The 6418-nt window shown below is 40.8% G+C and overlaps 1 long non-coding RNA gene and 1 pseudogene across 1 annotated transcript; one reads left to right on the top strand and one right to left on the bottom strand.

Annotated features, from left to right (window-relative positions):
* The first annotated feature begins 879 nt into the window (after window positions 1–879).
* LOC148389926 (uncharacterized) lies at window positions 880–2848 on the top strand. Its single transcript, XR_015861580.1, has 2 exons — window positions 880–1085; window positions 1670–2848. It is a non-coding gene; the product is annotated as an uncharacterized LOC148389926 (long non-coding RNA).
* Window positions 2849–3064: 216 nt separating this feature from the next.
* Window positions 3065–4702, bottom strand: LOC148389925 (lys-63-specific deubiquitinase BRCC36 pseudogene; annotated as a pseudogene).
* Window positions 4703–6418: the final 1716 nt, after the last annotated feature.

The raw sequence follows: 6418 nt of genomic DNA, 5'->3' as shown, positions 1-6418 counted from the left end.
ACCATGCCAACTAAACTGTTCACTTTACCCCGAACACAAATTCTCGCTAAATTTAAAAACAAAAGGCAAATATTTTAGATGATCTCTCAATGAATTGGGTTGAATTAAATTTAGTTGAATTAAACACTTGTGCACCCCTGTCTGGGACTGTTTAACAAATCGGATGAAATAGGTAGAATTTGAAAATAGTCCTACATATTTGAAACACTCTTGACATCAGAGGCTGTTTAACAAAACAAATACCAACAAGCACCTATTCACACAACTTGGAAACACTTGTATTCCCGTGGCCTCTAGGAAAAAGAAAAAAAAGAAAATCATAAAATTGGTTCCTTCTGGCACTGACAAAAACACACAGTATTGTTTTACAGTAAATTTGAGACATCAAGGGCTGGTTGCAGGGTTGTGAAAAACGGACACTTGACCAAATGCCGTGGAGGGTTTTGTCATTATACCAGTTCAGAACGGGGCCCAACCGATTATCATTCTGCCGACTAAATTAGCCTTATATACTAGCTCTTTTCAGAATATCCCATATCAGCCCAAATCAGGATGAATATTCTTTTTGTCTACAAGCTAGTGTGCTTACACTGTTTGTCCACTAAGTAGAGCTGTGATTTCATCGAACCCTCAATTCTTTATGTCCAGTTGTGCCCCAAGTGTGGTGAATGAGTGTTTCCTGGGTACCAAAGGAAGGATGGGTTTCATCTGGTTTCGCTCCCGAGTTCCACCAGGGGCACACCTGTACATGTTAGCCCACATGGTCTTATATGGGCTGGAATTGGGCAAAGGTACCGGGTTCCACATCGTCTCCATCTTGGATTTGTGGGCATTTCGGACTGGGTAAATGTGGTGGGAGTGTCTGAGCGAGGTGGGCATGGGAATTGCCTGGCCTACACACCAGGCACCTTTTTCCAATCAGCAGCTACTTGAGGGCAGTTTCAGCAATGTGCTGGTGCAGAATGTTTGCATCGCTCTTTTCCATGTGCATTGTAGTTTTTGAACTCACTTCTCTCATGTACTAAGTGATGACTTTTGTGTGTTCTGTGCGCTTATGGATTTTGTTTCTTCTTCTTCTTGCCACCGTAAGTACATGTGACTCTTTTGAATTGTTTGTCTTGTGGTAACGCCTTACGTTATCCTTTTGTCGTTTTGTCTAACTTTCTGCACATCCTCGCCTTTTGTTATTTTAGGTCTTAATGAAAAGTGATGAAACGTTTTTTTTATTCTTAAATGGTAAATATTTTGTTATTTGTAAGCCACTGTAATACAATTTAACACAAACACCGCATCATGAAGCATCTATCCATCCATTATCTGAACATAAAAGTTAAAAACATTTCTATTGAACCTAGATGAATTTTCAAAGTGAAAATCTTAAATGATTAAATGAAAAAGTACTATTTATCTTAACAGTCGTGGTGCTGTAGTAACTGCTTTAGTTGGAGCGAGAGTGTGGTACTGTGGTTTTCACTCTTCGAGAATCACTGCATACTAGACGGATGAAAACTAAAACCAATCTCAAACTTTATTTCGACAATAACAGTAATACACGAAACCAATCTACTTCAATTACTAATCAAAAATATTGCTGGTCTTTCAGTGAATTTGAATCTTTATGTCTGTATCGGCCCGAACCAAATACCTTCGTGTACTTGTGTGTACTCAGGGAAAGCATCTTCAGGCCTGCAGCAGGCGAGCAGACAAGGACCAAATCTGGAGTCTTCAGGAACTGGTGAGAAAACAAGCTGAGCAGATAGAGAAGCTATCTAAAGAGGTCAGCGAGCTTGGACCCACTGGAGGACACATGCTTTCCGCCGCCCATGCTCATCTACCGCCGCTCCCTCGTCAACCCACTCCCATAGTACACAAACTCAGCAGAAAACGAGGAATACTTATACCTGGCATAAAGGAAGAGGACACAAGTGCAAGTGAGACGGACGACTAAAAATGGAATTCACCTGATGTTACTTGTTCATTATTATGGACCTCAGATTGCTGATAAATTAATACAAGCAGAGGATGAAGAGTGACGCATTTTTAACAGAATTCCACAGAACAACGGTGAGCTCACTGAAAAGTAGTTAGATCAGACCACATCATTTCTGGAGGTGGAATCTCAAACACGGTCTTTCTTTGTGCCTGCTGTGTTCAAGTTGCTATGTTGACAAAAACGCCATTTAGAGTTCAATTCTTATTGCAAAACATTTTCCAATGTTGGGTTCTGATATTTCAACATTTTGCTTTAGAATCTTTCACGTATTGTACATTCTTTCCTATTTTTTGCCACCCCTGATAAATTTTCTGCGCTATAGACTAAACTAAATTTTGGGCCAATATCTCATCTTTTTCAATATCAGTAACTGCTGAACAATTCTCCAAGGTTAGCACAGGATAATCCCACTCCCGCTAATCCCCTCCCATCCTCTTTATCAACGCTCTGGAACCAGAACAGGAGCGGCCCTAGCAATGCTCAAATTTACCCCCTTTTTCCTTTGCCTGCAGACGACTTCGCCATCGTACTCCTTCAGCTGTCGTGGAGTTCCGTGCCGTACAATGTCCCTGTTTGCTTCTTGTCAGCCCTGCCGGCTTTATGACTTCCCAGTGTAGTGCATGGTAGTTCACAAGAGTCCCTCTAGTTCAGGGGTGTCAAATAAATTTCTGTCAAGGGCCACATCATAATCATTGTTTCCTTCGGAGGGCTATTGTAACTGTCAGCATCTTCTATATAAAGTATAGGCTACACGACAAACTAATGAATAACTAGCTTTTAAATCAGATAGAAAAATATGTTATACATATTATTTGAAAAAATGAATGGAAATAAAAATTGCTAGCAATAACTCAATTTTTTTAAAAGTGAACTCAATATTTAATTTAGTCCTGACACATAAAGTCAATGTACAATTTGTCTTCGCGGGCCACATAAAATGATGTGGCGGGCCATGTCTGGCCCCTGGGCCTTGAGTTCGACACCTATGCTCTAGTCACTAGACTTTAGTGACAATTCAATTACAATCGTCCAAAAATAAAACAAAAGGACAAAAATCGCTCATACATCAAGTTATATGAACACAACAACAGATTTATTTGGCTTGGGTGTAGTGCATAAAATATGAGATAAGATAAAAAACTTGCGAAGCTTGTATATTCCATTTATGTACAGTATACAGTATTTACAAGGGCCCGTCCATGAATCCAAATGCACATTTTTTCTACTTTAACAAATTGTATGTTTAGTTTAACATGGATAGGTTAGATGGGCTCTGTTAGAGACATGTACCAATTCTTAACACCTTATCAGATTTTCTTTAGTCACGACTGCCTCACGAGTAACACGTGTTACTATTGTGCTCTACTTGTTTTGCCAGTGTTCAGAAATGTCACAGTAGTATTAGGGGGGAAAAAACCTTAACAAGTGAGGCAGATGTAGGAGTGAACTTAATTTTCTTACTTGTGAGAGCAAAGCATACAATTGTATATGACCAATGGAGAGTATAAAATCTCAAATATAGGCACTTGCTCTATTTACCACTGCCTGCAAGGAAAAAAAGACAAAAAAAAACATTGCTTTTCTTCACTAGTGCTCCAACTTAAGCAAGTTGGGTTATTTTTGTCCTTGTTCGGAGAGCAAACATTTGACTTAGTCAACATTGTATTTGGAATAACTGCAATGACCACTTCAGAGAAGGAAATGCAAACATAACCCGAAATATGTGTCCCAATCAACTCTTCTGTGTCCCAATCAACTCTTCTCCCATCCTTCACCCACTCAGAGGGCACTCAGCTGCTGCGTCAGTCTCTCCTTCTCCTGCTCCAGCTCCGCAATGATTTCCTTGTTCTGCTCCAGGCGATCCTCCAGCCACTGCAGCAGCGGTCCGCTCACTGCTGACATCTGGCTGCACAAGTTCTTGGTGAATAGAGAGCCGTTGTGGATCTTGGTGACAGGGTCCAAGTGGGCCAGGCTGTGGATCTTCCGGTATGTATCCTGCTCCTCTTGACACAGTATCCGCGGGAGCTCCACGGCCGACTCCAGGCACACTTTACCGATGGTCTCGCGCGGGACAACGTGAATCGGGATTTCCACACGCTCGTAGTCAGAACCCTTTTGGGCCTGGGTCGACTGGAAGCAGGTGTACAGAACGCGGCCCGTCTTGGTGTTTTTGTCCTCAATGAAGCAGGAGAAGATGAGGCCCACGAAGCCCTGATCCAGCATTTGGTACATTGCCTGAGTCCGGACGTCGACGTGCGAGGGCCACACGGTGATGTGCGGATGGGAGTGGTACCAGCCAACCACCCGCATCGGCTTACCTGTCATGTCGGCCAGCCTCTCGGCCTCCGTGGAGGCGGCAGACAGCTGCTCCGGGGAAATCTCCACCCGGTCCTTCCTCTTGTCCGACCGGCGGAGGATGATGACGGAGTGTATGTGGACGACCCTGGTGAGTTCTACCTCTCCGATACACAAACCCATCACTTCTTCTTTCTCTGTGCTCAACGCGTGATTCATACACACCAGGAAGGCGTCCGACTCTAGATGAACCGCACTGACTGCCATTCTCTTTCTTCAAAACAAAAATTTAAACAAGACTGATATTAAAAGCACGAACTGGAAGGGAACCTATGTTTACTTTGGCGTTTGCTTTAGGTTAGAAGTCCGAGTTGACGCAACGATCGGCGCAAGGTTCCGCCTGCCCAAAAGAAAAAAAAATCTTCTTTCCTGCTTTTTTTTTTTTTTTGCCAGTTTACCTCCTGATATATGGGCCATTACCGCCACCTACTGGGTTGAATGTTATGACGAGAGAGCCGGCAGTTACAGACTGAAAAACACTACCCGTTCCATTAGCCCGGTTTTCCCAGGGAACTCAAAAAACTCTCTCTGAACTTTTCTGATCTCTAACTGCAGAATATGTTCCAGTCTGAATGCGCGTACTACCTTTACTGGTTCCCACCAATGCTTGGATATTTCTCTGCTGCCCTCACAATTTTATTTATTTATTTATTTATTTATTTATTTATTTATTTATTTATTTATTTATTTATTTATTTATTTATTTATTTATTTATTTATTTATTTATTTATTTATTTAGCTAGCGAATTGCCTCTACAATAAACAAAACGAACTTTTTTTTACCCACTATCTTTTACCCACAGTCTGCCTTTATTCTTATAAATTCTTCACATGCTGCCTTGCTGTTCTCTGGTGTCACTGTTTTAATATCTTGCCAACTAATTCCTACTTTCTATGTCGCTTTTGGATAACTCCGATAAGCTGAAGCATGCCCTCCCCCCAGCCTTGTGCTATTTGTTGATCCATTTGAAATAAAAAAAATATATATATCGAGTGTCCTTTGAGAATAATAGCACAGACCTGTTCTCAAAAAATACATTAGGAATTTTATTTTAAATCAAAGCAGCAACTAATATTATGATTGATTATATCGTGATTCACTACCTCACTTAAAAAAAACAATTACAAATTATATATATATTTTTTTTTTCCCAAAATGCCCTTGCCTAAAATTATGTCATTTAAAACCTAAAATTCTAGAAAAATAACTAACGATCGCCACTAGATGTCCCAATTAGTTAGTGGGCGCGCATAGTTCTGAACCTTTTTGGGCTTGTGTCTTTACTTCCAAAGAGAAGGCCATTCAGACTGCTACAGCTACAACTAAAGTACTTTTGCACCACTGCAGGCCCACAGGAAAGAGGGACGCCCTCAACGTCACATTCATTCAAGCAGTGGAACAAAAGCCTTCACTGGTATAAATTGATTGTGTGCTTTATCTTCTAATTCAAGCAAGGCCTTAAGCAACATTTCATTATGAAAAGTAGAGTTGAAAGAGACCACATAGAGTTGATGACACGCAAACTAGCGTTTATTGTTAGTGACTATGATGAGGTAAATACAAAGACATACCATTCAAAAGATTTTATTGGGAATTCATGCAATAAATCAATATTTGCAGTGTTGACATTTCTTTTCCAAGACATCTTCAGTTTTCCCTGGCATGCTGTCAATCAACTTCTGGACCAGATTCTGACTAATGGTTTTTGCATAATCAATACTTGGAGTTTGTCAAACTTTCTGGGTTTTTGATTGTCCACCCCACCCACCTCCTGAGGATTGACTCCAAATTCTCAATTGAATAAAAAAAAAAAAAAAAAATCTGGGAAGTTTGCAGTGGAAACGTGGTTTTTGTGTGTGTGTGTGTGTGTGTGTGTGTGTGTGTGTGTGGAGTTCATTTTCAAGGCAAATAAGGTTTATTTTGCACTCAAGCAGCAGTTGAGCTGGTCACTTCTCTTTACATTCTGGAGGATATGCAAATTGCTAATCTAAAATCTGAAACAGCGGACTTTGTGAAAATGAATAGTTGTGGAATGGCACACTAACTCATTTTGACTGAGCCACACACA

The sequence above is a fragment of the Syngnathus floridae genome, chromosome 12 (assembly GCF_059516105.1).
Source record: "Syngnathus floridae isolate MCC-2025c chromosome 12, RoL_Sflo_1.0, whole genome shotgun sequence".
NCBI lineage: Eukaryota > Metazoa > Chordata > Actinopteri > Syngnathiformes > Syngnathidae > Syngnathus > Syngnathus floridae.
Note: the sequence above shows the minus strand (reverse complement) of the source record. Positions and strands in the feature narration are given on the sequence as shown.